We start from the raw sequence: 18,501 nt of genomic DNA on the forward strand, positions 1-18,501 counted from the left end.
ACAGCTCATTTGTCGAGTCCTCCCAGAAGCCTCCCCTGACCTCCCTGACTAGCTCACATTCCCCTGTTAGCAGCTGTCAAAGCACTTTCTTTCCAAGCACTTCTCGCAGATGCAACTTCACTTGTATATATTTGAAAGTGGAAAGTGTCTTATTTTCCCACAATAATAAATTTCCGGAGAGCAGCTCCATGCCTGGTTCTCCCCATTATGCCTGATGCACAGCAGGTCCTCACTTGCAACAGTGAATGCATGCATGTTTGAATGAATGAATGAATGAATGAATGAAGTAAAGCCCAGCGAGGTATTTAGATCTGCTCACAGCAACTGCATAGCCTATGCTAAGGCGTAGCCAGAGAAATACTAAGCAGGCGAAGAGCTCACATTTCTTAGCTGTGGTATTAAATTTAAATGGAGAATGTGTTGCTTCTCACTTTGAGTTTCCAGACTTCTAGATTATTCCTGTTTTAAATAGACCATGGAGGGCTCCTGGAGGGGAGAACAAGAGAATTCCAAAGGTTCACCTTTTGATAGAGCCTTGACCTTCCAGTTCATGTGCTTCTGCTCAGGGATTAGAAACCGGAGCATGGCTGCTGCATATTCTTTGCAATTTTTCCTTTGGTTGATTTTTTTACTTTTTCTTGAATGTGTACCTGGAGGGGAAGTGTCCCTTATGAATCCATGTGGCATATATAGTTGTCCTGCTGGGTTTATTTGTGTTTTGAGATTTGATCTGCTTTCAGTAGAGGTCAGCACCAGAAGCAGACCTCTGGGATTAGGTAGAGCTGGGCGCTTGTTCCCCCACAGCTCCTTCAGTAGAGACAAATTACTCGCTCTATTGCCAAAACACCCATTTTTAAAGTTGCTACTACTTCCTGTTTGCTCAGGTTTCTCTTGGCCTCATGAAGTTGGATCCATCCGATTCCCTCTCCTTTCTGGTCTATGTCATGATCCCTTGAACATCTAGAGGAACGCCTGTCACATCATCCTGTAGGCACTACTCAGGAGTGTCTATCCCACAACAGTGGGGCCTGTTGAGTTTCCCCCGAAGCTCCCATATTTACTGTTTGTTTGTCATTTGGACTCTCAGTTCCATTCTGGCCTCTTTGTCTGCAATCTAAATGCAGCTGAGGACATTTCAGGAGTTCTGGGGGTTTTTTGTTTTTGTTTTTGTTTTTTTAAAGGGCAAGGTGTCATATCTTGAGCTCATTTCAGCCTCAAATTGGATTCTGTCCAGACTTTTGTTTGGGTTTCAGATGTTTAGCCCCAAACAAATTGAGCTGTAAGTTGAAACGATTCCAGATTTGGTAATGTTTAAGATTCCTCCCGGAGCACAAACCGTCCCTTACTTGAAGCTACCCTAAGTGCAGTTCTTGAATCTTGAATCTCTGCATTCCTTGTAAACACTCATGGTAAAAACAGTTAACGATTAATCTGCTTGTGTTCCAGTGACTGAGAAAATAAGCCTCAACACTTCTGAGGCCTCATCTTATCAAGGTCTAAGGGTGAGGGATGGTTTTTATAGCTAATGTAGGGCTTTGGTTTATCAGCTCCAATGGCCTGGAAACTCCTTAGCTCTAGGTATTTGGGATGAGCAGAATGGACCCAGCTTAGGAATTCCAAGAAGGCACAATCAAGATAGAGAGCTGCCAAAGCTCACAGATGTGGAATGAAACCCATTTCTAAACCTGATTCTTTTGCTCAGTTGTAATGTGCTTAAAGCCTGGACCCACTTGAGATTTTTAAAGCTGGTTGGAATCTTTCAAACCTGGAATCATGCTCTGTGTATTTATTTGTGAAGCACGATGATCGTGATTCCTAGCTATCTCACCAGGCTCTGTTGAAATCTTCAGAGTTGATTCCATCTTCCTTGTTCCACAAAAATGCAAAATGGTAGCTGGTGTGTTACATGTGTCTGGAGATGCTTTTGGCCCTTTCTCTCTAGAACTCAGTCCCCATATTGAGATATTAGTTTGACAGGTTGATATAAACTTGCTCATGTCAGTAATACTATCTTGTAGATTGTAGATTATACACTGTGTCACCCTACCCAGCACCCACATTTTATAGGAGGAGAAATAAAGCTGGCAGAGAATCGAGGCTAGACCCACTTCTTGACTGTAAATTGAGGCAGGACTCTGTATGCCTGTTTAATGGTTAGTCTTTCGAAGAGTTCGCTTCAAAAGCTTCAGTATGCATGTCTCCAGTGTTGTCTTTTGAGATTGGGTTGTAGTGAAGCCTTTGGATTAAATATACCAGAAAAGGCAGAGGAGAAGGAATTTGTAATGTAAATGATCACACTGTGCTTCCTGTGCAGTAGCAATAGGCTGTGCTGTGGCTTCCATGGTAGCGCCCAAGTGCTTATACCATTGTGACTTGAAATTTGCTTGCTTTGTAGATCCTACTTGGGAACAGATTTTCAGTGCACTTGATGGAAGCCACTTTTTCCCTACAGTTTTGGGGAGGTTAAGTAAACTCTAGCCCCAATTTGGGGCTTGAATTCATGACCCCAAGATCAAGAATCCCATGCTCTACCAACTGAGCCAGCCAGGTGCCCTAGGTAGTAGGGACTCTGGTTACGTCTCCGTGTGTACACACATACTGTACATATGTCATTAAAGAAATAATTAGGAGTTAATTTTTAGTAATGTCCGTCTGGTGATGACAAATTAATATGTCTTCAGATCTCTGATATTTGACCCTATTCCTCATACGCTGCTGTTCACTGGTACTGATCAGCAGAGCTAATGAGGTGCCTAAGTACTGCTGGGTTTCATTGCTCCTTGCTGGACTTGGTCACACTTCTTTTTGCATGTGGGTGGACATAACATTTATCAGCAGGCAAATCCATGAGGAACTAACTCTATTACAAGTATCCTTTTCAACTTGCAAGCTACCTCAGCCAGTTAGTTAATTTTGCACAGTAGTCTATGTGGTTTTTATTCCAAAGCTTTTTGTGGAGCTTGGTAAGCAGCCTCTACTTGAAAGAGCAAATCAGTCCAGGTTGTTATATATGTATTATACCCTTTCTAGTGTGATGCTCTTATTTTCCCCTTCAGATTCTTTCTGTTAGAGCCAAACTCCTGCTCTTGCTTTTCACAATATAAATACACAAATTACTACGTGTCACCAGCAGCCTTAGGGAGTTTTGAAAATATCAAGTGGCTATACCTGTAAAACTTGGCAAAGGAGAGCCCTTCTTGACAAACTGGCTTCATTTTCTTGAAGAGGAAAACCCGGGGTCCACCGGGTTCGTTTTTTGTGAGGTGGAGACCCAGGTCCGGCCCCCAGACGATGAGATTTTGTGACTAACGTCTGGGTTGACCACAAAGGAGACCAGAAGTCCAGAGCTTTGTGTCCACAGCTGCCTGGCAGGAAGAAGATTCTAACCCCCCAGAGCAGCTTCTAAGGTGTGAGGTGAGGAATTGGCCTAACAACAGAAAGCCCATGCTTCTAACCACCTCAAGAATACTCTTGGCATTATTGCTGGGGACAGAGGTAAGGCCTGTTTAGGTGGGGAGAAGAGAAAGCTTTGGTGGGTGTGCACTCGAGCAGTGTCACTGAGAGGTCATAAGTGCCCAGTGCTTTTCTGTCGCCGCGCACACAGCTCCACCATTCCAGGTGCGCCAGGGACCACTGTGCTTTCCCGGGTGCACAGCAAAATAGGAGACTGGATCAGAGAGGGTCGGTAGACAAAGGCTTGCATTGCTGTGTGTGTGTGTGCACGCATAGACGCCCATCAACTGTCCAGAAACTGGATTGCCATTCAGTCCTCAAACAAGTGACTTGTTTAGGAAACTGAAAACTGCTATCTCCTTTAGGAAATATTCAATTCCAGCAGTCAGCCCCGAGGGTTAAAGAGCCTCCTCCCTCCAGTCTGCTTTGCTCTCTGTTCCCAAACAATGCTTTGATGTGCAAGTCTCTCCTAATGGAAGATAAGTCATCAATTAACCCAACCAGAAGGTTAAACTGAAAACAGACTTTTCAAGGAAGGGATTATCTCTGAGTTAACCACTGATTGACGTTATCTATCTGGGATATATTCTTATGGAAAGACTTAATCCCCACCTAGGCAGAGCGGAAGGGGGGTGCAGAAGTATTCCAGTAATTTGGTCTGTTTTGAAAGTCACTTTAGAAATTGGATCTAGGTCACTTGTGCCTGGGGTGGAGATGACCATAGTTTTCCTTTCCAAACAAGGAAATTTTAATTCCTTTAATTCCTGCCATTTTAATTCCTTTAAGAATTGGCCCTAATACTATTAAATTGCTAGGGTTTTGTTGTTGTTTTTACAAAAAGTAAACAGAGCCATCTATCTTTATATAATAGCATTAATAATATTGTGAACTTAAGCATAATGCAGATGAAACAGATTTGTAATTGTGTGCTTGAGACTTGCAAGTCAAAATAACTTTTGTTCGTTTTGACTTTCAATCACCTTAAAATACTGAGAAACCAGCGCTAATTTACATAATATGTTTCAGGAAAATATAAATTTCATAAATTGAGTTAATTCACTGTTACTTTTTTAGGTATGCCTTTTGTTTTTTAGTATGTTTAGGAAACCAAGAAAAAGGGGAGGCTATTAAAATATTTATTGCCAAAAATTTAGAGAGTAAAAGGGTAGTTATTCCACCACCCTAATACAATCAATAATTTATTTTCTTCCAGTCTTTTTTCCCCTATGTTTGCTACAAAATGTAATCCATCTACCTAGATTCTATTTCCTATTTCATTAGCTTCATTGAGTGTTTCAGAAATTATACCCATGTTCCTTAATGGGTACAGAATTTCTATTTGGGGTGAAGAAAAAAATTTATTTTATTTATTTTTTTAAATGTTTGTTTATTTTTGAGAGAAAGAGACAGGGCCTGAGTCGGGGAGGGGCAGAGTGAGAAGGAGACACAGAATCTGCAGCAGGCTCCAGGCCCTAAGCTGTCAGCACAGAGGCCGACGCAAGAGTCGAACTCAGGACTGCGAGATCATGACCTGAGCTGAAGTCAGACACTTAACTGACTGAGCCACCCAGGCCCTCCAGCGGTTGAGGAAAACTTTTAGAAATAGCGGTAATGGCTGCACTACATTGTGAATGTAGTTAATGCCACCACACTGTATACTTAAGATTTTTTTTTTTAAAAAGGCAACTTTTATGTTATATATATGTGTACATATATTTTCCCACTGTTAAAAAACAAAGTTCAACCAGGTAAACTTGAATATTGGACTGATTAAACAGTTTCAGAAATGAGCAGCATCCCTTCTAGCAAGAAGAAGGGAACTCCAAAAAGTTGTATAAAATGGAAGGCTTTTATAGGAAGGAGTATGGGCAAGAAAGTTTTTAGCAAAAGAAAAAAAAAAGGATTATTCCAAGCAAGGTCACTTTCCCTTAGAGGGAAGGGCTAGGGATCATATTAGGTAGATTACTTCATCCTCTTTTGCGGGATGGAGGGAGACCATGTGACATATGACCTCATTGGTGCTTATCAGAAAATTCTGGACTAGCACGTTAAGATTTCAGGGGGAGATTGACGCTGCAATTAAGTTAGGTATTAAGCCCTAGTTTGGTGACTTGGCCTGGCCCAAGTAATGCCATCTGGGGCCTCTGGATTTTTTCTAACACCACACTGAAAGAAAGCGTATAAAAACTATGCCCCCAAATAGTTTTATCTTTTTTTCTTTTTTGAGAAGTAGAGCACTGACAGATTTCAGAGTTAATAATGTTTAGGAGAAAATTTTAGTGTGGAGTCTATTTTCCACAAGATTCGAAATCCGAAACTTTTTAATACTGGGTTTGGACTTTGTAATAAGCCTATAATTTAAGAGGAAAAAGTTCAGCAGTGGAGTGGCATGTTATGGAAACTTCAGACACCTTGGAGATGTCATATTTCAGGTGGAGGTAATTAAAGCCCCTCCAGGAATACAGCAGACTCCTAGCGATGTGTGTGCTCAGCCCCTGGGAAGGAGGGCAGCCATGATGGGTGATTGCCCTGGACTGGTAATGGCTGATGAATAACTTTTCCAATTAAACTTCCAGTTCACCAACATGAGTGAGGCCGAACCCTGCCCTCAGGGGCTCCAACAATAACTGGGAAAGTCCTCTAGACGGATGGCAAGATGTGACCAGGCAATTCATGCTGCTGGAGTGTTTTTGTACGAGGAGGCTTCACAGGGAAGCCACTTTGACCTACCGCCTTGCAGAAAAGCTGAGTGAGAGAGAGAGGGCGCCAATGAGGAAAGTAGCTCAGATTTGGAAAGGGTGGTGGGCCCTTTATTCCAGACTCAGGAGTTTCTTTTTCTTTCTTTTTTTTTTTTAGTTTATTTATTTATTTTGACAGAAAGTGAGAGTGCAAGCAGGGGAAGGGCAGAGAGAGAGGAAGAGAATCCCAAGCAGGCAGAGCCCAAGGTGGAGCCCAGTCTCACAAATGGTGAGATCATGACTTAAGCCGAACTGAGTTCAAGAGTCAGATGCTTAACCAACGGAGCCACCCAGATGTCCCCAGGAATGTCTTATGAAATATTAGTCCAGGGGCCCTGGCTGGCTCAATTGGTTGTGTCCAACTCTTGATTTCGGCTCAGGTCATGATCTCACTCTTTGGGAAATGAAGCCCTGCATTGGATTCAAGAGCCTGCTTGGGATTCTCTCTCTTCCTCTCTCTCTCTCTCTCTCTCTCTGCCCTTTCCCTGCTTGCATGCACTCTTTTTCTCAAAATTAGTAAATAAACATGGAAAAAAAAAAGAAAAGAAATTAAGAAGTCCAACTGACATTTATCGAGGGCCTCATGAAGCATCATCTCTTGCTTCTTTTGGTTCCTTGTACAGCACCCTAGTCAGAGCTGAGGGAGGGACAGAGCCTCAGGAAATGGCTGTGCTGCACTATGGTGGGGGGGAAGGAAGACCCAGAGCCACAGTGGTACCCCTGATCTCAAGCATCCGTTGGGGTGGCGAGGGTTCAGATCACAGACTGGGTGACTCTTTCTGGACCACACACCTGATTTCCTTTGCTCCTGGGACATCTGGTAGACGTGGTGCATTTATGTTCCTAAATCCTGAAATAGTGCAAAGATGGATCTAGGCTTGCAAAAACACAGGCAAGCTAGATATATGAGTCTAATTGGGATGAAGGTTTTAAACACCTGAGATTTTCTCAGGTTATTGTTTAACATTCATATCCCCACTTTGAAGTTTACTGGCCCAATATGCCATTAAACATGAATTAGTGGAACCAAGAAGTGATTTTAAACAATGCTTTTTATAACAAGTTCAACCATGTTACTGAAAAGAAAATGGGCCCACTTATGCATTTTGGCATTACACAGTGACACTGGGGGGGGCTGACTTAGCCCTTATTAGCACTGCTGTCTTTACAGGAAAAGCCTTGCCCTCTCCCTTTCCCATTCCCCTAATGGGCCAAATATTTTCCAAGATGAGATACCTGAGTTTTAACCATCTGGGCCAGTTCTTAGTTTCAGCAGGTAATCACTAGTACAGGGAGCATGACTTGGGGTTTATTTCTTCACTTTGCATTGGGGGTGCTCAGAAAAACTAAGGAGGGAAATGGGAGATTCAGCATTTTAGAATACAACAAAGCAACATCTTGGCTCAAGCCAACTTTTGGTTCCAGCATCTCACAGCTTGAAATGTTTGTTAATTGTGTTCCTGAGCCATTGAAGCCCCCACCTGTGGGCCCAGCCCCTGTTATTTCCTGTTCTTGTATCCTCACCTCCTGCTCTCTTGTTTGGGGAGGGGTCCACATCCGGAATGGACTGGCTTCACTGGGCTCCCTGCTCTTGTGGTCCAGACTGTGTACAAGCCAAACAGACATTCTTGGGAGTGGCCAGACATTATCTAGAGAATTCCAACCATTCAGCTGAAGAGAAAGTCACTCACCTAGAGCATTTGGAGGAGAACTCCTGGCATCTCAAGTAGGGGCAGATGGCAGACACAGCCTTCTAAGACTACCCTCCGAGGTACAGCCAGGACCTCAAGGTGAATTTTACGTTCAGAGAGCCATGGCGCATCATGTGTCTTGGGAAAGCAAAAAGGATGTCAACATTTGCTTTTTTGTTGTGGACTTTGAAGAGCTGGACAAGCCAGGGCTTAGACCTCAACTCGGTCACTTACTTGTTTTGTGTCCTTGGGTAAAATACATAAATTCTGAGCTTGGTGTCTTCACCTGTGAAGTAGAGACTGTACCCTACTTCAAGGTATTGGTGTGTGGGTTTGTTGAGATAGCATATGGAACGGTCATAGTAAATTGCCTACACATTGTCATGTTCAATTAATAATTGTGACCATTGTCATCCTTATCATTTGTATTTCCTGTAAAGGAAAGTGGCACACAGCTCACTCAGAAAGCACATGGATCCATTTGGTGTGTGGTAGACAAAGAATCTCAGAGCTTATCTTCCTTGTTTGATAAGCCTCTCGTCTAGATTGTTCCAACTTTTAATTCCTAATCGACATGAGACAAGGTTACAGTTAACTGCCCTGAGAGACAGGCCACCTCAGGCCAATCCCAGCTTCACTACTTACCACTCAACGACTTGAGGCAAGTCCCTGAAAACTCTGGATCTCTTTCCTTAGCTGTGTGGTTAGAGATGTCAAGAGTCCTGGCCTCATAGGCTGGTCTTGAGGAAAAAATGTCACTGTGCATTAAAATCTTTTAATGGCAATGGCTTGTATGTCATAATGTTCATTGTAAGTTGATGGCCACTTACTCATCAACCTCAACCAATACCTTCAAGATCCGTGATCTGCGGGCCCCTGTGTTCTGTCTCTAGTTTCACAAGGTACATAGCCATTGCCAGCTCTGAGATTGAAGCTTCAGTCCTTGCAAACCGGCTTCTGTGGACCGTAGTTCCCACGTACCCTTCCATTCCAGATAGGCGGTTGGTAAGCCTGTACCCATTACTGCCTGAGTATGCCCTTAGACCCTTAGGTATTCCTTTGATCTTCCTGCTTGGTCCACAAATGTTAAAAAGTTCAGATGCTATGGGGCCACTTGCCTCTGACACGGCTTGAAAAATTCTGTCATTGGCCTGCTGCCAACATAGAAAACCAGCGTGAACTGCCTTGTTTTGATGGCTTACCTTGTCCCTGTCATGAGGCCAGCTGCTTTCACATACTGTCTCTTTTGTAACCTTCATAACAGCCTTAGAAGGTAGGTGTGTTGCTTTCTTATTGCTGCTGTAACAGATTACCACAAAATTAGTGGATTAAAACACTAGCTATGTATTCTCTCACAGTTCAGGAGGCCAGAGGTCTGAAATGAGGGATAGGAGGATTGGTTCTTTTTGGAAGCTCTGAGGGAGCATGTATTTCATGCCTCTCTCGGAGCTTCTGGTGGTTGACAGCAATCCTTGGCACTCCTTGGCTTGTTGATGTATCACTCCAATTTCCACCCCTGTCCTCAGATGGACTTTTCTTTCTTTGTTTATCCTTTGTGTGTTTTTTCTGCTTATAAGGACACCAGCCGTTGGGTTGTGGGCTCACTCTTCCCCTATGACAGCATCTTACCTAATGACATCTGCAAAGACCCTTTTTCCAAATAAGGTCACATTCTGATGTCCCAAGTAGACTTGGATTTTGGAGGGGACACTATTCAGCCCACTACAGTAATCGTACCCATTTCACAGATGAGGAATCTCAGCCTCAGAGAGGAGCACATCTTTTGTGTAAGCATCATGCAGTCCATTTGCGGCACCAGATGATTCAAACCTTGAGCTTCTTTGCCCTAATATTCATGTTCTTCCCATTAGATCACCTTACTGCACATAAATAAATAGAGAATAAAAAAAGGGTCTAAAACTCACGGCAGCAAAATGGTTAGCAGCACTCAGCTACTAGATCAAAGGGGGCCGACCGGGATGAAGCAGAGTCTGCAAGGAAATGGTGTCCCGCTTTCTGGTTGCTGGTTCTCAGACTTTATCCTGTTTCCGTAATCAGCATAACTTGTTGGCTCTCAACCACAGCGTCCTCCCGGCTGGGCATGGAGATTCCTCATCAATGAGACACGAGCTGGTGGTCAGGTTCCACTGACATTGAGCAAAGGAGAAGGGCACATTTCTTAGTGTGAAGCCGAGTGCTCTCCCACAGCTCCCTGTACCCCGTCTTACTGCTCGTTTATACTTATCATGCATCCCCTAGGGGTATGGAGAATTTCCACGCTTTCCTTCTCCTGTGGAGGTTCCTTCCTGGCATTCAGAGCCACAAAGGCAGTAGACGGAAGCAGGTGACTGGCCCTCAGCTGCCTCCAGAGCTCAACTGCCCAAACTTTTCCCAGAATGTGGTCCCGCAGGGCTGGCCCAGGGCAGGATTGGGAGAGCCTGTGCTGGGAATATAAGAGGAATGTGCTCACCCCTGGTTAAAGCACAAGACAGACCAGGGCTAGGTCCTCAGTGTTAGGGGCAAGCTGCCCTTCATTTCAGTCACAAAGGTGATTCTGGTACCAGGCTCAGAATCCTGTGTAGTCAAGGGCAGCATGAGGTGGCAGTCAGAAAATTTGGGTGGGGCTGCCTCAAGCCTTCCTCGCCCCTCGGCTGCCCTGTACACCTTGCTCTTCTTCAGCAGAGCAATGTCCCCAGCACCTGTCCTGATCCAGAACTACCACTTAGTCCTGGCAGAGCAGGACTGTGAGATTGACCATCTGGACTTTTCCTGGAGTTCTTTCTTCCTGCCAGACAGTGCTGGAGTTAGTTAGAGCAGAGGTCTGTTTGCTTCACAGTCTGCCTTCACATATGGCTTTGTGCTTTTGAAGAAACCCAAGAAAAGTGAGTGGTGGTTCATAGTGACACAAGTAACTGTGATGATGAAACCTGCTTTGTGGGTGGGGAGGGTCTAAACCACCAGAGCCTTCAAGTGGTTCCCTTGCAATCTATTGGTCTCTGGTTTAATAGGACCAAACCTTTTTTCCTGTTGGTCAGTGGTGGATCCTTTTACTGTTGAGTTTTCTTGCAGCTCACCCGTCGTTTCATTTGAAAAGTATCTCTTGATTGTTATGTTTTCCTTCCTTCTCCAGAATTGTGAGCATAGTCTGGGGAGATGAATACCTCCTGCCTTTGAGCAAGGAAGAGCTTTGTGGGTGACTCTACTTCGGAGCTCGGCTCCATGCTGCCCCAGGGCTGGGAACTGGGGGCGCAGACGGGAGGGGATCCCAAGGCAGAAGTGGCACTTGAGTTCACGGCCAAGGGCTCGGGATTGCCCCAGTGCAGTTACCATCCACCTCTAAACTGCTCCGCACTCACATCATGCATTAATAACAGATAAAGTGGTTTTGCTTACAGCATGCCAGATTTGGCAAACCCGCCATATTTTTTAACCAACTATTATTTTTAAAACTTTACTCAAAGCTTTTAAAAGACCAAAAAATACTTTAATAGACCAAATACTTTCCTCTGTTTTAGTAAATACTTTACTAGACCAAAAAATTGATTTAAAGTCAATATGTGTATGTATGTTTGTGTGTATCTGTCTGTCTGTCTTATAGGTGGATGGGGAGGTTTACTAGTTGGACTCATCTGCACATTTATGTTGAATGGAGCCCCCAAATGACTATTGTTTAGAATAATAAATTAAGTCCACCTCCAATTGTTGTTCTCTCCGTGACTGATCTGACCTTCAGAAATCTTTCATGGGGTTTTCCTATGACATAGCTTGACTGTGACATAGTTTGTGAAATTCTATGACATTTGACTTCCCAAGAGGAATTTGGTTACTCACATAGTGGTTCACAACTTTTCTGGGAATAGGCAGTTCATGGAAGGAAAATGCTCATATATGACAGCGAGTCAATTACCTGTCTCTGATGAAAAGGAAGATTATGTTGCCCTAAATTGCACAGATTGAGAGCCTGCCCATGAAAGTATAGTGTTGTCACAGCAAGAAAGCTCAACTACCTTGAGGACAGGCTACATTTTGATACACATTGGTCATCATGACTGAGTAAAGGCTTTAGTATTCATTGTGGAGAGAGAAAATGGAGATAAGAGGCACTGCAATACCTGACAAGTAGCCAAGCCTTGGTCTATTTTAAGTCTAAGTGTATTTATTGTTTTTTAAACGTTTATTTACTTTTAAGAGAGAGAGAGGCAGAGTGTGAGTGGGGGAGGGGCAGAGAGAGAAGGTAACACAGAAACCAAAACAGACTCCAAGCTCTGAGCTGTCAGCACAGAGCCAACGTGGGGCTTGAACCCATGAACCATGAGATGATGACCTGAGCTAAAGTCGGACGCTTAACTAACTGAGCCACCCAGGCATCCTTAAGTCTAAGTGTCTTTAAAGCTCAAATGTGTAACTTCTTTGTTTATACATGATTATTTTCTTTCTTTTTTTAAATAAATTTTTTAAATGTTTTTTTAAATTTATTTTTGAGAGAGAAAGAGAGACAGCGAGAGCAGGGGAGGGTCAGAGAGAGAGGGAGACAGAAGACAGGCTCCAGGCTCTGAGCTAGCTGTTAGCACAGAGCCCGACGTGGGGCTCGAACCCATGAACCGTGAAATCATGACCTGAGACGAAGTCAGATGCTTAACCGACTGAGCCACCCAGGTACCCCTATACATGATTATTTTCAATTATTGCTTTTCTAATTACAAAAGTAATACATGCCCGATAAATGGAAAATCTTTATAAAATAAAAATTACAGACTCCACTTTAGCTTTTCATTTACCCTACAATGATGGGTTTCTCCCCTTCTCCAGAGTTAATCCCAGTTAATATGTTGATGTGATTCTTCCAAACAATATGTATACAAATGATATCCTTGGCTTTTAGGCAGGGATTTAATCTCCTCTGGTGCCTAATCTCCTGCCACGGGTGCCATGCTCCCTTTTACTTCTTGCCCATCTGTCTGTCTCACTATATTTTCATGTACTTAACTCTCATTTTTGCAAGTTAATATATGCGCATGGTTGGAAATTCACAAGGTATAGAAAAGGACATAGTGAAAAGAAGTTAACCACTTCTACTTTAACCACCATTTGTTGAGTTCTTTTACTGCAGAACAAGTCCCATATTGGGTACCTGTATTTCATATCAATTCCCTTAGGGAGTAGCAGTATTGCAGTCATTTTAGAGAGAGTGAGGGGCCTGATCTGTTGGATGCCAAAGCCCGTTCCTAACCAGAACTCTGTACTCCTTATGCGCATGTGTATATTAAAATGGCATCATTCCAGATTGCCATGTGATTATGATAAATATTCTTTCAAAAAGTTGCACAGCACTCCATTGGTCAGGCAAATTGTAATTTGCAGATACTGATTATTACTAAATGTTTTCACTACCTGAAGGTTTTTAAATATATTTTTTAATTCAAATTCTAGTTAGTTAACACACAGTGCAATATTGGTTTCAAGAGTAGAATTCAGCGATTCTTCACTTACATACAACACCCAGTGCTCATCACCACAAGTGCCCTACTTAGTACCCATCATCATCTAGCCCATCTCCCACCCACCTCTATCTGTCAACCCATAGTTTGTTCTGACATTAAGAGTTACTTGTGTTTGTTTCCCTCTCTTCTCTTCCCCTTCCCAGATGTTCATCTGTTTTGTTTCCTACATTCCACATATGAGTGAAATCATGCGGTATTGGTCTTTCTCTGATTAACTTATTTCGCTTGGCATAATACACTCTAGCTCCATCCACGTCATTGCAAATAGCAAGATTCCATTCTTTTTGATGGCTGAGTAATATTCCATTATATGTGTATATATACGTATATATATGTATATACACACACACACACGCACACACACATACATATATATATATATACATACATATATTCATACACACACACACACACACACACACACACCACTTTCTTTATCCATTCATCTGTTGATGCTCATTTGGGCTCTCTCCATAGTTTGGCTGTTGTTGCTGCCATAAACATTGGGATGCATGTACCCCTTTGAATCTGTATTTTTTTTTAGCTTTTGGTAAATACCTAATAGTACAATTGCTGGATTACCTGAAGGTTTTTGTTGTAACAAGATGGCAGTGCATTTCTTCTAAAGCTTTGCCCTCCATGATACACTAGATGCCACCAACATTCCTGCAGAAGTTAAGAGTAATAGTGTCTGAGACAGGGAGCAAAGGGACCTTTTGAGTCTAAGATCCTTGGTGGAGGGACTTCCTAAAGACTCAGGGCAGAAATTTAGTGCATGCAAGGCACTGTGGCACTGCATTGGTCTGCTAGGCTTTTTCGGCCCCTTTCCCTGACAGGGTCACTACTAGCTTCATCTGGTTCTGGAAGGAAGTGTAACACGGATCATTAGGGTTCTAGATTTTCCTCCCTTCTGAAGCTGACCTTTTGAGAGTGTTGGAGGCAGTCAGAGGGTACAGTGAGTGATTGCAGGGTGCCATGGGAAGGGTAAGGGCTTGGGAGTTGGTGAACTATTTCTCTTTCTGTAGAATAATGCTTCTTATGGGAATAAATAAGATCATGGCACATGACAGAGCTGGGCGGTCCATACATCCGTGTGCCTTCTGGCCAGCTCCTGCTCCGTAGCTTTTAGTGCCCTGAGCACCAGCGAGGTACCGCTGACTGAATTTCCTAAAGCCTTTCTCAGCAAAGTCACCGTGCTGTTCCCTTCTCATCAATTTGCCCTCGATAAATTAAGGACTGGGCACGTCTTAGTTTCCCACACTTTACCCCAGTTAGAGATCCCTTTGGGTAAACAGGCCATTTTAAATTATAAATATTCCCATCAAACTCACATCTAAGTGCAAATTGCTTTAAAGACCTGCCTCCTTGCTGCCGCATGGAGTCATGTGAGCTGAGACCTAGAGGTGGACCTCCCTGGATGGTAGGGGGAAAGGCAGCCATGGCCTGAGAAAGGATATTTGGAGGTGCCAAGACACAGGCTTCTTTCAGCATGTGCCTCGCACTGGACCTTGGAGCAGTTTGAAAAGCCGCAAGCCCCCAGCTCCCCTCTGTTCTGGGAAGCGTGTGGAGGGAGCTTTCCCAGCCTGACCTCTCTCCTCCTCCCCGTTTTGCAATTCCACGCAGCAGGCTGGGTCTCACCACTTTTGAAGCCAGCCTTTCTCCACAATGCCTACTTCCACCTAGTTCCTCCTGATCTCAACAGATCTACTTTGGAACATTCTGTCACACTAAGGTATATAAGTGGGGTGGCTACGCTTAGCAGAATAAACTCCTTCAACAAAAGAGTTGCAGCTCTGACAAGGGGAATGTCTAAGACAGCCGAGTTCCATCTGGGAATCCTTGAAATCTCTGTTGGCACAGGGATCAGGCAGTTTCAAAGCCTGAGGCTGCTGCTGCTCCCACTCGCTGGCTGGCTTCCTCTCGGCTCTGCCCTCATTGTTACCAGACTCAGAACAACCCAGCGCCTCGCCTTTGCCCAAAGTTCACGCTGACATCACAGAACCGCAGGGATTAGGAGCAGAAAGGAAGTGGATTTTGAGGGTTCGCCTAGTTTGGGCATCTCATTTCTCAGACCAGAAAAACGAGGCCCAGAAAAGAAACGTGGCCTTCCAAAAGTCACGTAGCAGCAGGTGCATGGTTTCAAAGACAGCCTGTTTCTACCTCGCATCTGCTGTCACACTTCCTGGGCTCCCCCCTCAACTGCCCGCTGTGGCTTCCAGGGCAGGGCTCTACTCTGTGGGTGGGATTCGTGAATTCTAGCCGGAGTTCTGTTCTTGACCAACTGTGTGACCCTAGGGGGGGCTCGGCTCCATGGGCTGGGGCGTGCCCCTCTGTGGAATGGGTGAGAAACCCCTCACCTTGCTGTTGGTGGAGGAATGGATAGAGAAGAAATGTAAATAAGACTGGCACCCAGTAGGTGCCACTAGATATTTGCTGAATGATGGGCATAACAGCATCGATTGCCTTCAGGCCCCAGCTACTGGGCCCTCACAAACTGCACTCTGTGCCCCAGCCGACCGGGACCAAGTTTCAAAATGGCTTCATTTCCCCCAGTGCCAGACACCCTCAGAGACTGAAGGAAGATCAGGTTACAGCATAGGAGAATTAAACCGACAGTCCAATTTATTTTTATAAACTCGGGAAAACCAGCCCCGGCTCTGAGCCGCCGCTGAGAGGGAGGTGGAGGGGCGAACAGCAGCGAGGTGTGTGCGCCGGCTTCGGCTCTGCTCGTCCCTGTCAGGAGAGCCGCTGCCATCAGACACGGCGGCTGGGTTTATGCGTTCGCCGCCTAAATCGACCCTGCTGGTTTAATTTTGCCCTCTGCCTCGGAGTATAAAGCGCTTTTCTGGAGCACCTAACTGGCTTTGCCACAGAGTTTTCCTAAACTCCATCCTCTTTTTGGCAACCAGAGGGAGGGGGTGTGTGTGTGCATAAGCGTACATACGTGTGTGCACAAATGTGAGTGCGTGAGTGTACGTGCATGTGTGTGAGTGAATGTCTGTGTGCGTGTGTGTTCACTTCCTAGAGCTGCCATCACAAAGTACCACAAACTGAGTGGCTTAAGCAACAGAAATTTACTGTCTCGTAGTCCTGGAGACGGGAAGTGCAAAAGGTGCCAGGCATCAGCTGAGGGCTGTGGGGAAGGGCTGTTCCAAGCCCCTCTCCTTAGCTTGTGGATGGCTGCCTTCTCTCTGGAGCTTCACATGGTCTCTCTTCTAGGTGTGTCTCTAAGTCTCTTGTTACAAGGGCGCTAGTCATATTGGATTAGGGCCTACCCTAAGGACCATGTAACTTGATTACTTCTGTAAGGCCCTGTCTCCAAATAAGGTCACATTTTGAGGTACCATGTGTTAGGATTTACACATAGGAAGTTGAGTTTCAACCCATCACAGTGAGCGTGTGTGTGTGTGTGTGTGTGTGTGTGTGTGTGTGTGTGTGTGTAGTGAGACATAGCATCTCAGACTCCAGTCAGAAGCATGCCTGCTATTTATGGGGCACCTGGCTGGCTCAGTTGGTAGAGCATGTGATTCTTGGTCTCAGGGTTGTAAGTTCGAGCCCCATGTTGAATCTAGAGATTACTTAAAATCTTAAAAAAAAAAAATGAAGAAGCATGCCTACAAATTAGATAATAGTACTTTATTATTTTTTCTTTTTTAGTTTATTTTTTAAAGTTTTATTTATTTATTTACTTACTTTTTGTAATCTCTACACCCAACGTGGGGCTCAAACTCACAACCTCAAGATCAAGAGTCACATGCTCCACTGACAGAGCCAGCCAGGCACCCCTAGCTCACGCTACTTTAAGAGCACATATCATTTTCTCTTTTGTGCACAGGAAAGATTTAAAATAGTTATTTTTTATAAACCTCCTCATGGAAGCAGAGGGGGCAGGTGTGATTATGTAGAAGGTCCTAGGTACCACTCTTGCCTCTTGGCTTGAAAACATCACTTCATAGAAGGCCCTCATCTGCTTTGTCACTCTCGAGCAGAGCAATGCCACCCTTGGTGTGTGGTTTCTCCACCTCATTTTTACTGTAGACTGTCAAGTAGCATCTTGAAATACCTGTGACTACATCAAAGAACATTCCAATTATTCCAAAGGGTACATAAACTCAGAGTGTCCATAGCGTCCTCTGACGACTTGGTATCACCGAGGTAGCCCTTGAGAAACTGCTGGATATTTCTAAAAAATTTCCATATATTAAAGATATTGTTTAGATGTTGTAAATAGCTGTAAAGTATAGTATCCTTTTCGCTTCCTTTTCAAAAGGCTCTGTCTGGGCTCCATCCACTCTGATTACTCTTTCCTTGACTCGTATCCTCGAGAGGGTCCAGGGAGGTCTGCTTTGCTGGCCAACCCGCAGACCACTGGGGAGTCCGGCCACCAACTTTGGGCTGCTTGCCTGCTTCACCAGGAGAAACGGCTCCCAGAGCGTTCCTGAACTTGTTGGCCGTGCAGGACCATGCTTAGTGTTTGCCCTCCTCTCCCTGGAAATATCCATTCTCTCTGTCTTCTCCAAAATGAATTCTTCATGGCTGTGCAGGGACCTGTATTCTGACCAACTTTCTCAGTCAGACCCTGAGTTATGCCAGTTTTTTTTTTTTTTTTTTTTAAGGTCAACCTAAGTTTGGGGAGCAGGTGGGTGGAACCTGGGGGCAGTGTTGGGGGCTAGTCTGAACACCTGGGCAGGGCGACCTACGTCGTCACTCGTTAGCTTTAGCATATAGCGCTGGGAGTCTGATTGTATGGCATGGAGTCGGGGATGTCTGTGACACTGGTGAACATCCGAGGCACGTAGGCATCTGTGTCTCGGCTGTTGCTGTTTGGTGGCGGAAGACCCTGGTTACCTCCCAGAAAATGGAGCCACTTCCCCCAGACACGTCTTGAAGTAACAACACTCATCCCAGACTTCAAATTCCTCTGTCCCACTTCAGGGTGAGATACAATGTTACCCTTTAAAATCTCTCTTCCAAAGACCATTAAGGGACATCAAAAGTACTTGTGAGATAAACTTATGAAGTTAAAAAATGTTGGCTACAAAATTGCATGTACTGTCTGGTCTCCACTATATTAAATACATATTTCTAAAAAGGAGACTAAATGGAATGCAATAAAAT

The 18,501-nt window shown here is 44.3% G+C and overlaps 1 protein-coding gene across 2 annotated transcripts in view; it reads left to right on the plus strand.

The window, feature by feature from the left end:
* The window catches only part of LOC144236229 (PALM2-AKAP2 fusion protein-like), a 130,162-nt gene that overhangs the window by 66,798 nt on the left and 44,863 nt on the right, over window positions 1-18,501 (plus strand). The window lies entirely within an intron of this gene.

This window comes from Crocuta crocuta, unplaced genomic scaffold (assembly GCF_008692635.1).
Source record: "Crocuta crocuta isolate KB4526 unplaced genomic scaffold, BGI_CrCroc_1.0 scaffold95, whole genome shotgun sequence".
Classification (NCBI taxonomy): Eukaryota; Metazoa; Chordata; class Mammalia; order Carnivora; family Hyaenidae; genus Crocuta; species Crocuta crocuta.